Consider the following 16,796-nt stretch of genomic DNA (forward strand, 5'->3'; position numbering starts at 1 on the left):
TGGCAGAGGTTTCTTGGATATGAAAAGAAAAACACAGGCAACAAAAAAAAATAGACAAATTGACTTCATAAAAATTTTAGAAATGTGTGCATTAAAATAATGTCAACAGTTAAAAGGCAACTCACAGAATGGGAGGAATCATTTGAAATCATATATAACAGATTAATATCCAGAATGTATAGAAAACTGAAACTCAACAATGACAAAATGAACAACCTGATTCAAAAATGGACAAAAACTTGAATAGATATTTCTCCAAAGAAGATATACAAATTACAATAAGCACATAAGAGATGTTCAGCATCAGAAATAATTAGCAAGTGAAAATAAAAACTACAGTGAGATACCACCTCACACCCTTTAGGATGGCTACTATCTTAAAAACAGAAAATAACAAGTGTTGGCAATGAGGTGGAGAATTTGGAACTCTTGTACACTCTTTGGGCAGTATGAGTTTTAGCCTCATAAAAAAGAGTATAACCATTCCTCAAAAATTAAAAATAGAATTACCATATGATCCAGCAACTCTAGCTCTCGGTTTACTCCAAAAAGAATAGATAGCATTGTCACAAAGAGATATTTTATACCCATGTTCATAGCAGCATTATTCATAATAACCAAAGCATAGAAGTCATCCAAGTATCCATTGACGGATAAACAAAATATATGTACATACAATACAATATCTTTAGACTTAAAAAAGAATGAAATTCTGACATATGCTACAAGTATAAGTCTTGAAGACAATATGCTAAGTGAAATAAGCCTGTAATATAAGACAAATATTACACAATCCCATTTATATGAGATACTTAATCAAAATCATAAAGACAGAAAGTAAAAATATGGTCATCAGGGGCTGGGAGAAGGGATGCATGGGAAATTATTATTATTATTTTTAACATCTTTATTGGAGTATAATTGCTTTACAATGGTGTGTTAGTTTCTGCTTTATTCCAAAGTGAAACAGTTATACATATACTTATATTTTCATATCTCTTCCATCTTGCATCTCCGTCCCTCAAACACTACCTCTCCCACCCCTCTCGGTGGTCACAAAGCACTGAGCTGATGTCCCTGTGCTATGCAGCTTCTTCCCACTACCTATTTATTTTATGTTAGGTAGTGTATATATGTCCATGCCACTCTGTCACTTTGTCACAGCTGACCCTTCCCCCTCCCCATATCCTCAACTCTATTCTCTCGTATGTCTGTATCTTTACTTCCGTCTTGCCCCTAGACTTTTCATGACATATTTTGTTTTCCTTTTCCTTAGATTGCATATATATGTGTTAACATACGGTACTTGTTTTTCTCTTTCTGAATTACTTCACTCTTTATGACAGATTCTAGCTCCACCCACCTCACCACAAATAACTCAATTTCGTTTCTTTTTATGGCTTAGTAATATTCCATTGTATATATGGGCCACATCTTCTTTATCCATTCATCTGTTAATGGACACTTAGCTTGCTTCCATGTCCTGGCTATTGTAAATACAGCTGCAATGAACATTTTGGTACATGACTCTTTTTCAATTATGGTTTTCTGAGGGTATATGCCCAGTAGTGGGATTGCTGCATCCTATGGTAGTTCTTTTTTAGGTTTTTAAGGAACTTCCATACTGTTCTCTATAGCGGCTGTATCAATTTACATTCCCACCAACAGTGCAAGAGTGTTCCCTTTTCTCCACACCCTCTCCAGCATTTATTGTTTCTAGATTTTTTTGAAGATGGCCATTCTGAATGGTGTTAGATGATATCTCATTGTAGTTTTGATCTGCATTTCTCTAATGATTAATGATGTTGAGCATTCTTTCATGTGTTTCTTGGCAACCTATATATCTTCTTTGGAGAAATGTCTATTTAGGTCTTCTGCCCTTTTTTGGATTGGTTTGTTTGGTTTTCTGATATGGAGCTGCATGAGCTCCTTGTAAATTTTGTAGATTAATCCTTTGTCAGTTGCTTCATTTGCAAATATTTACTCCCATTCTGAGGGTTTTCTTTTGGTCTTGTTTATGGTTTCTTTGCTGTGCAAAAGCTTTGAAGCTTCATTAGGTCCCATTTGTTTATTTTTTTTAAATTTTCATTTCTCTAGGACGTGGGTCAAAAAGAATCTTGTGGTGATTTATGTCATAGAGTGTTCTGCCTAGGTTTTCCTCTAAGAGTTTGATAGTGTCTGGCCTTGTTTTTAGGTCTTTAATCAGTTTTGAGGTAAGTTTTGTGTATGGTGTTAGGGAGTGTTCTAATTTCATACTTTTACATGCACCTTTCCAGGTTTCCTAGAACCACATACTGAAGAGGCTGTCTTTTCTCCACTGTATATTCTTGCCTTCTTTATCGAAGTTAAGATGACCATATGTGCAAGGGTTTATCTCTGAGCTTTCCATCCTTTTCCATTGATCTACATTCCTGTTTTTGTACCAATACCATACTGTCTAGATTACTGTAGCTTTGTAGAATAATGTGAAGTCAGGGACCCTGGTTCCTCCAGCTCCATTTTTCATTTTCAAGATTTGTTTGGCTACTCAGGGTCTTTTGTATTTCCATATAAATTGTGAAAAAAATTTTTCTAGTTTTTTGAAAAATGCCAGTGGTAATTTGATAGGGATTGCATTGAATCTGTAGATTGCTTTGGGTTGTAGAGTCATTTTCACAATGTTGATTTTTCCAATCCAAGAACAAGATATGTGTCTCCATCTATTTTTATCATCTTTAATTTCTTTTTTCAGTGTCTTATAATTATCTCCATACAGGTTTTCTGTCTCCTTAAGTAGATTTCTTCCTAGATATTTTATTCTTTCTGTTGCAATGGTAAATGGGAGTGTTTTCTTGATTTCACTTTCAGATTTTTCATCTTTAATGTATAGGAATGCCAGAGATTTCTGTGCATTAATTTTGTATCCTGCTACTTTACCAAATTCATTGATTAGCTCCAGTCATTTTCTGGTAACATCCTTAGGATTCTGTATGTATAGTATCATGTCATCTGAAAACAGTGACAGATTTTCTTCTTCTTTTCAAATTTGTATTCCTTTTATTTATTTTTCTTCTCTGATTGCTATGGTTATAACTTTCAAAACTATGTTGAATAATAGTGGTGAGAGTGGGCAACCTTGTCTTTTTCCTAATCTTAGTGGAAATGCTTTCAGTTTTTCACCATTGACAACGATGTTGGCTGTGGGTTTGTCACATATGGCCTTGTTATGTTGAGGAAATTTCCCTCCATGTCTACTTTCTGCAGGGTTTTTATCTAAATGGGTGTTGAATTTTGTTGAAAGTTTTCTCTGCAACTATTGAGATGATCATATGGTTTTTCCCCTTCAATTTGTTAATATAGTGTATCACATTGATTGATTTGCATATATTGAAGAGTCCTTGCATTCCTGGAATAAAGTCCACTTGATCATGGTGTATGATCTTTTTTGTTGTTGTTGTTGTATGCAGGCCTCTCACTGTTGTGGCTTCTCCCATTGCAAAGCACGGCCTTCAGATGCGCAGCTGCAGAGGCCATTGCTCATGGGGCTAACCCCTCCGCGTCATGTGGGATCTTCACGGAATGGGGCATGAACCTGTGTTCCCTATATCGAATGGTGGACTCTCTACCACTATGCCACCAGTGAAGCCATGTATGATCCTCTTAATGTGCTGTTGGATTCTTTTTGCTAGTATTTTTTGAAGAGTTTTGCAGCTATATTCATCAATTTTATTGGCTTGTATGTTTATTTCTTTGTGACATCTTTGTCTGGTTTTTGTATCAGGGTGATTTTGGCCTCATGGAATGAGCTTGGGAGTGTTCCCTCCTCTGCGATATTTTGGAAGATTTTGAGAAGCATAGGTGTTAGCTCTTCTCTATTTGTTTGATAGAAGTCGCCGGTGATGTTATCTGGTGCTGAGCTTTTGTTTTGTGGAAGATTTTAATCACAGTTTCAATTTCAGTGCTTGTGATTGGTCTGTTCATATTTTCTATTAATTTTTTTAACATCTTTATTGGGGGATAATTGCTTTACAATGGTGTGTTAGTTTCTGCTTTATAACAAAGTGAATCAGTTATACATATAAATATGTTCCCATATGTCTTCCCTCTTGCGTCTCCCTCCCTCCCACCCTCCCTATCCCACCCCTCCAGGCTGTCACAAAGCACCGAGCCAATATCCCTGTGCCATGCGACTGCTTCCCAATAGCTACCTACCTTACGTTTGTTAGTGTGTATATGTCCATGACTCTCGCCCTGTCACAGCTCACCATTCCCCCTCCCCATATCCTCAAGTCCGTTCTCCAGTAGGTCTGTGTCTTTATTCCTGTCTTACCCTTAGATTCTTCATGACACATTTTTTTTAAATTCCATATATATGTGTTAGCATACAGTATTTGTCTTTTTCTTTCTGACTTACTTCACTCTGTATGACAGACTAGAGGTCTATCCACCTCATTACAAATAGTTCAATTTTGTTTCTTTTTATGGCTGAGTAATATTCCATTGTATATATGTACCACATCTTCTTTATCCATTCATCCTATGATGGGCACTTAGGTTGTTTCCATCTCCGGGCTATTGTATATAGAGCTGCAATGAACATTTTGGTACATGATTCTCTTTGAATTATGGCTTTCTCAGGGTATATGCCCAGTAGTGGGATTGCTGGGTCATATGGTCATTCTATTTGTAGTTTTTTAAGGAACCTCCATACTGTTCTCCATAGTGGCTGAACCAATTCACATTCCCACCAGCAGTGCAAGAGTGTTCCCTTTTCTCCACACCCTCTCCAGCATTTATTGTTTCTAGATTTTTTGATGATGGCCATTCTGACTGGTGTGACATGATATCTCATTGTAGTTTTGATTTGCATTTCTCTAATGATTAATGACGTTGAGCATTCTTTCATGTGTTTGTTGGCAGTCTGTATATCTTCTTTGGAGAAATGTCTATTTAGGTATTCTGCCCATTTTTGGATTGGGTTGCTTTTTTTTTTGTTATTGAGCTGCATGAGCTGCTTGAAAATTTTGGAACTTAATCTTTTGTCAGTTGCTTCATCTGCAAATATTTTCTTCCATTCTGAGGGTTGTCTTTTGGTCTTGTTTATGGTTTCCTTTGCTGTGCAAAGCTTTGAAGTTTCATTAGGTCCCATTTGTTTATTTTTGTTTTTATTTCCATTAATCTAGGAGGTGGGTCACAAAGGATCTTGCTGCGATTTATGTCATAGAGTGTTCTGCCTATGTTTTACTCTAAGAGTTTGATTCTTTCTGGGCTTACATTTAGGTCTTTAATCCATTTTGAGCTTATTTTTGTGTATGGTGTTAGGGAGTGATCTAATCTCATACATTTACATGTACCTGTCCAGTTTTCCGAGCACCACTTATTGAAGAGGCTGTCCTTTCTCCACTGTACATTCCTGCCACCTTTATCAAAGATAAGGTGTCCATATGTGCGTGGGTTTATCTCTGGGCTTTCTATCCTGTTCCATTGATCTATCTTTCTGTTTGTGTGCCAGTACCATACTGTCTTGATTACTGTAGCTTTGTAGTATAGTCTGAATTGAGGGCGCTTGATTCCTCCAGCTCCGTTTGTCCTTCTCAAGATTGCTTTGGCTATTCGGGGTCCTTTGTGTTTCCATACAAATTGCAAAATTTATTGTTCTAGTTCTGTGAAAAATGCCAGTGGTAGTTTGATAGGGATTGCATTGAATCTATTGATTGCTTTGGGTAGTAGAGTCATTTTCACAATGTTGATTCTTCCGAATCAAGAACTTGGTATATCTCTCCATCTATTTGTATCATCTTTAATTTCTTTCATCAGTGTCTTATAATTTTCTGCATACAGGTCTTTTGTCTCCTTAGGTAGGTTTATTCCTAGGTATTTTATTCTTTTTGTTGCAGTGGTAAATGGGAGTGCTTTCTTGATTTCACTTTCAGATTTTTCATCATTAGTATATAGCAATGCCAGAGATTTCTGTGCATTAATTTTGTATCCTGCCACTTTACCAAATTCATTGATTAGCTCTAGTAGTTTTCTGGTCGCATATTTAGGATTCTCTTTGTATAATATCATGTCATCTGCAAATAGTGACAGCTTTACTTCTTCTTTTCTGATTTGGATTCCTTTCATTTCGTTTTCTTCTCTAATTGTTGTGGCTACAACTTCCAAAACTATGTTGAATAAGAGTGGTGAGAGTGGGCAACCTTGTCTTGTTCCTGATCTTAGTGGAAATGCTTTCAGTTTTTCACCATTGAGGATGATGTTGGCTGTGGGCTTGTCATATATGGCCTTTATTATGTTGAGGAAAGTTCCCTCTATGCCTACTTTCTGTAGGGCTTTTATCATAAATGGGTGTTGAATTTTGTCAAAAGCTTTCTCTGCATCTATTGAGATGATCATATGGTTTTTCTCCTTCAATTTCTTAATGTGCTTTATCACATTGATAGATTTGCGTATATTGAAGAATCCTTGCATTCCTGGAATAAACCCCACTTGATCATGGTTTATGATCCATTTAATGTGCTATTGGATTCTGTTTGCCAGTATTTTGTTGAGGATTTTTGCATCTATGTTCATCAGTGATATTGGCCTGTAGTTTTCTTTCTTTGTGACATCCTTGTCTGGTTTTTGTATCAAGGTGATGGTGGCCTCATAGAAGGAATTTGGGAGTGTTCCTCCCTCTGCTATATTTTGGAAGATTTCGGGAATAGGTGTTAGCTCTTCCCTAAATGTTTGATAGAATTCGCCTGTGAAGCCGTCTGGTCCTGGGCTTTTGTTTGTTGGAAGATTTTTAATCACACTTTCAATTTCAGTGCTTGTGATTGGTCTGCTCATATTTTCTATTTTGTCCTGATTCAGTCTTGGCAGGTTGTGCATTTCTAAGAATTTGTCCATTTCATTGGCATAGAGTTGCTTGTAGTAATCTTTCATGATCTTTTTTATTTCTGTAGTGTCAGTTGTTACTTCTCCTGTTTCATTTCTAATTCTATTGATTTGAGTCTTCTCCCTTTTTTTCTTGATGAGTCTGGCTAGTGGTTTATCTATTTTGTTTATCTTCTCAAAGAACCAACTTTTAGTTTTATTTATCTTTGCTATTGTTTCCTTCATTTCTTTTTCATTTATTTCTCATCGGATTTTTATGACTTCTTTCCTTCTGGTAGCTTTGGGGATTTTTTGTTCTTCTTTCTCTAATTGCTTGAGGTGCAAGGTTAGGTTGTTTATTCGAGATGTTTCCTGCTTTTTAAGGTGGGCTTGTATTGCTATAAACTTCCCCCTTAGAACAGCTTTTGCTGCATCCCATAGGTTTTGGGTCGTCTTGTCTCTGTTGTCATTTGTTTCTAAGTATTTTTTTATTTCCTCTTTGATTTCTTCAGTGATCACTTCATTATTAAGTAGTGTATTGTTTAGCCTCCATGTGTTTGTATTTTTTACAGATCTTTTCCTGTAACTGATATCTAGTCTCATGGCGTCGTGGTCGGAAAAGATACTTGGTACAATTTCAATTTTCTTAAATTTACCAAGGCTTGATTTGTGACCCAAGATATGATCTATCCTGGAGAATGTTCCATGAGCACTTGAGAAAAATGTGTATTCTGTTGTTTTTGGATGGAGTGTCCTATAAATATAAATTAAGTCCATCTTGTTTAATGTATCATTTAAAGCTTGTGTTTCCTTATATATTTTCATTTTGGATGATCTGTCCATGGGTGAATGTGGGGTGTTAAAGTCCCCTAATATGAATGTGTTACTGTCGATTTCCCCTTTTATGCCTGTTAGTATTTGCCTTATGTATTGAGGTGCTCCTATGTTGAGTGCATAAATATTTACAATTGTTATATCTTCTTCTTGGAACGATCCCTTGATCATTATGTAGTGTCCTTCTTTGTCTCTTCTAATAGTCCTTATTTTAAAGTCTATTTTGTCTGATATGAGAATTGCTACACCAGCTTTCTTTTGGTTTCCATTTGCATGGAATATCTTTTTCGATCCCCTTACTTTCAGTCTGTATGTGTCTCTAGGTCTGAAGTGGGTCTCTTGTAGACAGCATATATAAGGGTCTTGTTTTTGTTTCCATTCAGCCAATCTATGTCTTTTGGTGAGAGCATTTAGTCCATTTACATTTAAGGTAATTATCAATATGTATGTTCCTATTCCCATTTTCTAAATTGTTTTGGGTTAGTTATTATAGGTCTTTTCCTTCTCTTGTGTTTCTTGTCTAGAGAAGTTCCTTTAGCATTTGTTGTAAAGCTGGTTTGGTGGTGCTGAACTCTCTCAGCTTTTGCTTGTCTGTAAAGGTTTTAATTTCTCCATCAAATCTGATGAGATCCTTGCTGGGTAGAGTAGTCTTGGTTGCAGGTTTTTCTCCTTCATCACTTTCAGTATGTCCTGCCACTCCCTTCTGGCTTGTAGGGTTTCTGCTGAGAGATCAGCTGTTATACTTATGGGGATTCCCTTGTGTGTAATTTCTTGTTTCTCTCTTGCTGCTTTTAATATGCTTTCTTTGTATTTAGTGTTTGACAGTTTGATTAATATGTGTCTTGGCGTATTTCTCCTTGGATTTATCCTGTATGGGACTCTCTGTGCTTCCTGGACTTGATTAACTATTTCCTTTCCCGTATTAGGGAGGTTTTCAACTATAGTCTCTTCAAATATTTTCTCAGTCCCTTTCTTTTTCTCTTCTTCTTCTGGAACCCCTATAATTCGAATGTTGGTGTGTTTAATGTTGTCCCAGAGGTCTCTGAGACTGTCCTCAGTTCTTTTCATTCTTTTTTCTTTATTCTGCTCTGCAGTAGTTATTTCCACTATTTTATCTTCCAGGTCACTTATCCGTTCTTCTGACTCAGTTATTCTGCTATTGATCCTATCTAGAGTACTTTTAATTTCATTTATTGTGTTGTTTATCATTGCTTGTTTCATCTTTATTTCTTTGAGGTCCTTGTTAAATGTTTCTTGCATTTTGTTCATTCTATTTCCACGATTTCGGATCATCCTTACTCTCATTATTCTGAATTCTTTTTCAGGTAGACTGCCTATTTCCTCTTCATTTGTTAGGTGTGGTGCATTTTTATCCTGCTCCTTTATCTGCTGTGTGTTTTTCTGTCTTCTCGTTTTGCTTACCTTACTGTGTTTGGGGTCTCGTTTTTGCAGGCTGCAAGTTCGTAGTTCCTGCTGTTTTTGATGTCTGTCTCCAGTGGCTAAAGTTGGTTCAGTGGGTTGTGTAGGCTTCCTGGTGGAGGGGACTAGTGCCTGTGTTGTGGTGGATGAGGCTGGATATTGTCTCTCTAGTGGGGAAGTTCACGTCTGGTGGTGTGTTTTGGGGTGTCTGTGGCCTTATTATAATGTTAGGCATGTTCTCTGCTAATGGGTGGGGTTGTGTTCCTGTTTTGCTAGTTGTTTGGCATAGGTTGTCCAGCACTGTAGCTTGCTGGTCGCTGAGTGAAGCTGGGTGCTAGTGTTAAGATAGAGGTCTCTGGGAGATTTTCACCATTTGATATTATGTGTAGCTGGGAGGTCTCTTGTGGACCAGTGTCCTGAATTTGGCTCTCCTACCTCAGAGGCAGAGCCCTGTCTCCTGGCTGGAGCACCAAGAGCCTTTCATTCACACGGCTCAGAATAAAAGGGAGAAAATGTAGAGAGAATTAGTAGAAGTATGAAGAATGAAAGAAGGAAAGGAGGGAAGGAAGGAAGTAAGGAAGAAAGAAAGAAAGAAAGAAATAGGCAAAGAAGGAAAGAAGGCAAGAAGGAAAGAAAGGAGGGAGGGAGGGGGGAAGGAAGGAAGGAGGGAAGGAAGGAAAAAGACAGAAAGAAAGAAGATATGGTAAAATAATATAAAGTATAATAAAGTTATTGAATTAAAAAGTAATTATTTACCAAAAAAAAAAAGGGATGGATAGAACATTAGGACAAATGTTGGAAGCAAAGCTATACAGACAATATCTTACACAGAAGCATACACATACACCCTCACAAAAAGAGGTAAAGGGCAAAAAATCATAAATCTTGCTCTCAGAGACCACCTCCTCAATTTGGGATGATTCGTTGTCTAAAGGAGGGAAGGAAGCAAGGAAAGAAAGAAAGAAAGAAAGAAAGAAGGAAAGAAAGAAAGAAAGAAAGAAGGTAAAGTATAATAAAGTTATTAAAATTATAATTAATTATTAAGAAAAAAAATTTTTTTTAAAAAACCATGGACGGATAGGACCCTAGGACAAATGGCGGAAGCAAAACTATGCAGACAAAATCTCACACAGAAGCATACACATACACATTCACAAAAATAGGAAAAGGGGAAAAAATCATAGATCTTGCCCTCGAAGCCAACCTCCTCAATTTGGGATGACTCGTTGTCTATTCATGTATTCCACAGATGCAGGGTACATCAAGTTGGTTGTGGAGCTTTAATCCACTGTTTCTGAGGCTGCTGGGAGAGATTTCCCATCTTTGTTCTCACAGCTCACAGGGGCTCAGCTTTGATTGGGCCCTGCCTCTGCATGTAGGTCTCTGTAGGGCGTCTGTTTTTTGCTCAGACAGGACGGGGTTAAAGGAGCCGCTGATTCGGGTGCTCTGGTGCACTCAGGCCGGGGGGTACGGAGGGGCACAGTGTGCGGGGTGGGCCAGTGGCAGCAGACGCCGGTGTGACATTGCACCAGCCTGAGGCCCGCCGTGCGTTCTCCTGGGGAATTTGTCCCTGGATCCCAGGAACCTGGCAGTGGCGGGCTGCACAGGCTCCACGGAAGAGGGGTGTGGATAGTGACCTGTGCTCGCACACAGGACCCTTGGTGGCGGCAGTAGCAGCCTTAGCGTCTCCCGCCCGTCCCTGGGGCCCGTGCTTTTAGCTGCGGCTTACGCCTGTCTCTGGGGTTCATGCTTTTAGCTGTGGCTCGCACCCGTCTCTGGAGTTCCTTTAAGCAGCACTCTGAAACCCCTCTCCTAGCGCACCAGGAAACAAAGAGGGAAGAAAAAGTCTCTTGCCTCTTCGGCAGGTGCAGACTTTTCCCAGGACTCCCTCCCGGCTAGCCGTGGTGCACTAACCCCTTCAGGCTATGTTCAAGCTGCCAACCCCAGTCCTCTCCCTGCGCTCCGACGGAAACTGAAACCCGAGCCTCAGCTCGCAGCCCCGCCCGCCCCGGTGGGTGAGCAGGGAAGCCTCTCGGGCTGGTGAGTGCCGGTTAGCACCGATCCTCTGTGTGGCAATCTCCCCGCTTTGCCCTCCGCACCCGTTGCTGTGCACTCCTCCGTGGCTCCGAAGCTATCCTCTCCACCTCCCGCAGTCTCCGCCCATGAAGGGGCTTCCTAGTGTGTGGAAACTTTTCCTCCTTCACAGCTCCCTCCCACTGCTGCAGGTGCCGTCCCTATTCTTTTGTCTCTGTTTTTTCTTTTTTTCTTTTGCCCTACCCAGGTATGTGTGGAGTTTCTTGCCTTTTGGTAGGTCTGAGGTCTTCTGCCAGCCTTCAGTAGGTGTTCTGTAGGAGTTGTTCCACGTGTAGATGTATTTCTGGTGTATCTGTTGCTTGTTCAAAACCTCTAGAGTTCCAGGGGTGAAATCCGAAACTGGCTCCCCTACCTCTCATTTATTTCTGATCTGATATTTATGATTTATTTCTTTCTGCTAACTTTGGGGTTTGTTCGTTCTTCTTACTCCATTGCTCTGGGTGCAAGGTTAGGTTGTTCATTTGAGATGTTTCCTGTTTCCTTTTCTTTTTTTTTACATCTTTATTGGAGTATAATTGCTTTACTATGGTGTGTTAGTTTATGCTTTATAACAAAGTGAATCAGGTATACAAACACAAATGATCCCAAATCTCTGCCCTCTTGTGTCTCCCTCCCTCCCACTCTCCTTATCCCACCCCTCCAGGCAGTCACAAAGCACCGAGCTAATCTCCTCGTGCTATGTGGCTGCTTCCCACTAGCTATATACCTTATGTTTGGTAGTGTATAAATTTCGATGCCTTTCTCTCACTTTTTCACAGCTTACACTTCCCCCTCCCTGTATCCTAAAGTCCATTCTTTAGTAGATCTGTGTCTTTATTCCTGTCTTACCCCTAGGTTCTTCAATACATTTTTTTATTCTTAAATTCCATATATATGTGTTAGCATACAGTATTTGTCTTTCTCTGTATGAATTACTTCACTCTGTATGACAGACTATAGGTCTACCCACCTCATTAAAAATAGCTCAGTTTCATTTCGTTTTATGGCTGAGTAATATTCCATTGTATATATGTGTCACATCTGCTTTTTCCATTCATCTGATGAGGGACAGTTAGGTTGTTTCCATCTCCGGGCTATTATAAATAGAGCTGCAATTAACATTTTGGTACATGACTCTCTTTGAATTATGGCTTTCTCAGTGTATATGCCCAGTAGTGGGATTGCTGGGTCATATGGTCATTCTATTTGTAGTTTTTTAAGGAACCTCCATACTGTTCTCCATAGTGGCTGTACCAATTCACATGCACACCTGCAGTGCAGAAGTGTTTCCTTTTCTCCACACCCCCTCCAGTATTTATTGTTCCTAGATTTTTTGAGGATGGCCATTCTGACTGGTGGTGAGATATCTCATTGTAGTTTTGATTTGCATTTCTGTAATGATTAATGATGTTGAGCATTCTTTCATGTGTTTCTTGGCAGTCTGTATATCTTCTTTGGAGAAATGTATATTTAGGTCTTCTGCCCATTTTTAGATTGGGTTTTTTTTTTTTTTTCTTATTGAGCTGCATGAGCTGCTTGTTAATTTTGGAAATTAATCCTTTGTCAGTTGCTTCATTTGCAAATATTTTCTCCCATTCTGAGGGTTGTCTTTTGGTCTTGTTTATGGATTCCTTTGCTGTGCAAAACGTTTGAAGTTTCATTAGGTCCCATTTGTTTATTTTTGTTTTTATTTCCATTTCTCTAGGAGGTGGGTCAAAAAGGATCTTGCTGTGATTTATGTCATAGAGTGTTCTGCCTATGTTTTCCTCTAAGAGTTTGATAGTTTCTGGACTTACATTTAGGTCTTTAATCCATTTTGAGCTTATTTTTGTGTATGGTGTTAAGGAGTGATCTAATCTCATATTTTTACATGTACCTGTCCAGTTATCCCAGCACCACTTACTGAAGAGTCTGTCCATTCACCACTGTACTTTCCTGCCCTCTTTATCAAAGATAAGGTGACCCTATGTACGTGGGTTTATCTCTGGGTTTTCTATCCTGTTCCATTGATCTATCTTTCTGTTTCTGTGCCAGTAACATACTGTGTTGATTACTGTAGCCTTGTAGTATAGTCTGAAGTCAGGGAGCCTGATTCCTCCAGCTCCGTTTTTCATTCTCAAGATTGCTTTGACTATTCGGGGTCTTGTTTCCATACAAATTGTGAAATTTTTTGTCCTAGTTCTGTGAAAAATGCCAGTGGTAGTTTGATAGGGATTGCATTTTATCTGTAGATTGCTTTGGGTAGTAGAGTCATTTTCACAATGTTGATTCTTCCAATCCAAGAACATGGTATATCTCTCCATCTATTTGTATCATCTTTAATTTATTTCATTAGTGTCTTGTAATTTTCTGCATACAGGTCTTTTGTCTCCTTAGGTAGGTTTATTCCTAGATATTTTATTCTTTTTGTTGCAATGGTAAATGGGAGTGCTTTCTTGATTTCACTCTCAGATTTTTCGTCATTAGTGTATAGAAATGCCATAGATTTCAGTGCATTAATTTTGTATCTTGCAACTTTACCATATTCATTGATTACCTCTAGTAGTTTTCTGGTCGCATCTTTAGGATTGTGTATGTATAGAATCATGTCACCTGCAAACAGTGACAGCTTTACTTTTTCTTTTCCGATTTGGATTCCTTTTTTTCTCTGATTGCTGTGGCTAAAACATCCAAAACTATGTTGAATGAGAGTGTTGAGAGTGGGCAACCTTGTCTTGTTCCTGATCTTAGTGGAAATGCTTTCAGTTTTTCACCATTGAGGATGATGTTGGCTGTGGGTTTGTCATATATGGCCTTTATTGTGTTGAGACAAGTTCCCTCTATGCCTACTTTCTGCAGGGTTTTTATCATAAATGGGTGTTGAATTTTGTCAAAAGCTTTCTCTGCATCTATTGAGATGATCATATGTTTTTTCTCCTTCAATTTGTTAATATGGTATATCACATTGGTTGATTTGCTTATATTGAAGAATCCTTGCATTCCTGGAATAAACCTCACTTGATCATGGTGTATGATCCTTTTAATGTGCTGTTGGCTTCTGTTTGCTAGTATTTTGTTGAGGATATTTTCATCTATGTTCTTCAGTGATATTGGCCTGTAATTTTCTTTCTTTGTGATATCCTTGTCTGGTTTTGGTATCAAGGTGATGGTGGCCTCGTAGAATGAGTTTTGAAGTGTTCCTCCCTCTGCTATATTCTGGAAGAGTTTGAGAAGGGTAGGTGTTAGCTCTTCTCTAAATTTTTGATAGAATTCCCCTGTAAAGCCATCTGGTCCTCGGCTTTTGTTTGTTGGAAGATTTTAAATCACAGTTTCAATTTCAGTGCTTGTTATTAATCTGTTCATATTTTCTATTTCTTCCTGATTCAGTTTTCTCAGGTTGTGCATTTCAAAAATGTGTCCATTTCTTCCAGGTTTCCATTTTATTGGCACACAGTTGCTTGCAGTAATCTCTCATTATCTTCTGTATTTCTTCCATGTCAGTTGTTACTTATCCTTTTTTATTTCTAATTCTATTGATTTGAGTTTCTTCCCTTTTTCTCTTGATGAATTTGGCTAATGGTTTATCAATTTTGTTTATCTTCTCAAAGAACCAGCTTTTAGTTTTATTGATCTTTGCTATCGTTTCCTTCAATTCTTTTTCATTTATTTCTGATTTGATATTTATGATTTCCTACCTTCTGCTAACTTTGGGGTTTGTTTGTTCTTCTTTTTCTATTGCTTTAGGTGCAAGGTTAGCTTGTTCATTTGATATGTTTCCTGTTTCTTAAGGTAGGATTATATTGCTATAAACTTCCCTCTTAGAACTGCTTTTGCTGCATCCCATAAGTTTTGGTTCATCATGTCTCCAATTGTCATGTTTCTGGGTATTTTTTGATTTCCACTTTGATTTCTGCAGTGATCACTTGGTTATTAAGTAGTGTATTGTTTACCCTCCGTGTGTGTGTTTTTTTTTTTTTTTTACAGACCTTTTCCTGTAATTGATATCTAGTCTCATAGCGTTGTGGTTGGAAAAGATACTGGGTACAATTTCAATTTTCTTAAATTTACCAAGACTTGGTTTGTGACCCAAGATATGATCTACCTTGGGGAATGTTCCAACAGCAATTCGGAAAAGTGTGTATTCTGTTGTTTTCGATTGGAATGTTTTAAAACTATGAATTAAGTCCATCTTGTTTAACGTATCATTTAAAGCTTGTGTTTCCTTATTTAATTTCATTTTGGATCATCTGTCCATTGGTGAAAGTGGGGTGTTCAAGTATCCTACGCTGATTGTGTTATTGTCAATTTCCCCTTGTAAGGCTGTTAGTACTTTCCTTATGTATTGAGGTGCTCTGTGCTGGGAGCATAAATATTTACAATTGTTATATCTTCTTCTTGAATCAGTCCATTGATCATTATGTAGTGTACTTCTTTGTCTCTTGTAATAGTCTTTATTTTAAAGTCTATTTTGTCTGATATGAGAATTGCTACTCCAGCTTTGTTTTCATTTCTGCATGCATGGAATATCTTTTTCGATCCCCTCACTTTCATTCTGTATGTGTCCCTAGGTCTGAAGTGGGTGTCTTGTAGACAGCATATATATGGGTCTTGTTCTTGTATCCATTCAGCCAGTCTGTGTCTTTTGGTGCGAGCATTTCATCCATTTACATTTAAGGTAATTATCGATATGTTTGTTCCTCTTCCCATTTTCTTAATTGTTTTGGGTTTGTTATTGTAGGTATTTTCCTTCTCTTGTGTATCTTGCCTAGAGAAGTTCCTTTAGCTTTTGTTGTAAAGCTGGTTTGGTGGTGCTGAACTCTCTCAGCTTTTGCTTGTCTGTAAAGGTTTTAATTTCTCCATCAAATCTGAATGAGATCCTTGCTGGGTAGAGTAATCTTGGTTGCAGGTTTTTCTCCTTCATCACTTTAAATATGTCCTGCCACTCCCTCCTGGCTTGTAGAATTTCTGCTGAAAGTTCAGCTGTTAGCCTTATGGGGATTCCATTGTGCTTTATTTGTTGTTTTTCCCTTGCTGTTTTTAATATGTTTTCTTTGTATTTAATTTTTGATGGTTTGATTAATATGTGTCTTGACGAGTTTGTCCTTGGATTTATCCTGTTTGGGACTCTGTGTGCTTCCTGGACTTGATTAACTATTTCCTTTTCCATATTAGGGAAATCTTCAACTATAATCTCTTCAAATATTTTCCCAGTCCCTTTCTTTTTCTCTTCTTCTTCTGGAACCCCTATATTTTGGATATTGGTGCTTTTAAAGTTGTCCCAGATGTGTCTGAGACTGTCCTCAGTTCTTTTCATTCTTTTTCCTTTATTCTGCTCTGCAATAGTTATTTCCACTCTTTTATCTTGCAGATCACTTATCCGTTCTTCTGCCTCAGTTATTCTGCTATTGATCCCTTCTAGGGTATTTTTAATTTCATTTTTTGTGTTCTTGATCATTGCTTGTTTCCTCTTTTGTTCTTCTAGGTCCTTGTTAAATGTTTCTTGCATTTTCTCTATTCTATTTCCAGGATTTTGGATCATCCTTACTATCATTATTCTGAATCCTTTTTCAGTAGACTGCCTATTTCCTCTTCATTTGTTAGGTCTGATGTGTTTTTACCTTGCTCCTTCATCTGCTGTATGTTTTTCTGTCTTT

The sequence above is a fragment of the Pseudorca crassidens genome, chromosome X (genome assembly GCF_039906515.1).
Source record: "Pseudorca crassidens isolate mPseCra1 chromosome X, mPseCra1.hap1, whole genome shotgun sequence".
Taxonomy (NCBI): Eukaryota; Metazoa; Chordata; class Mammalia; order Artiodactyla; family Delphinidae; genus Pseudorca; species Pseudorca crassidens.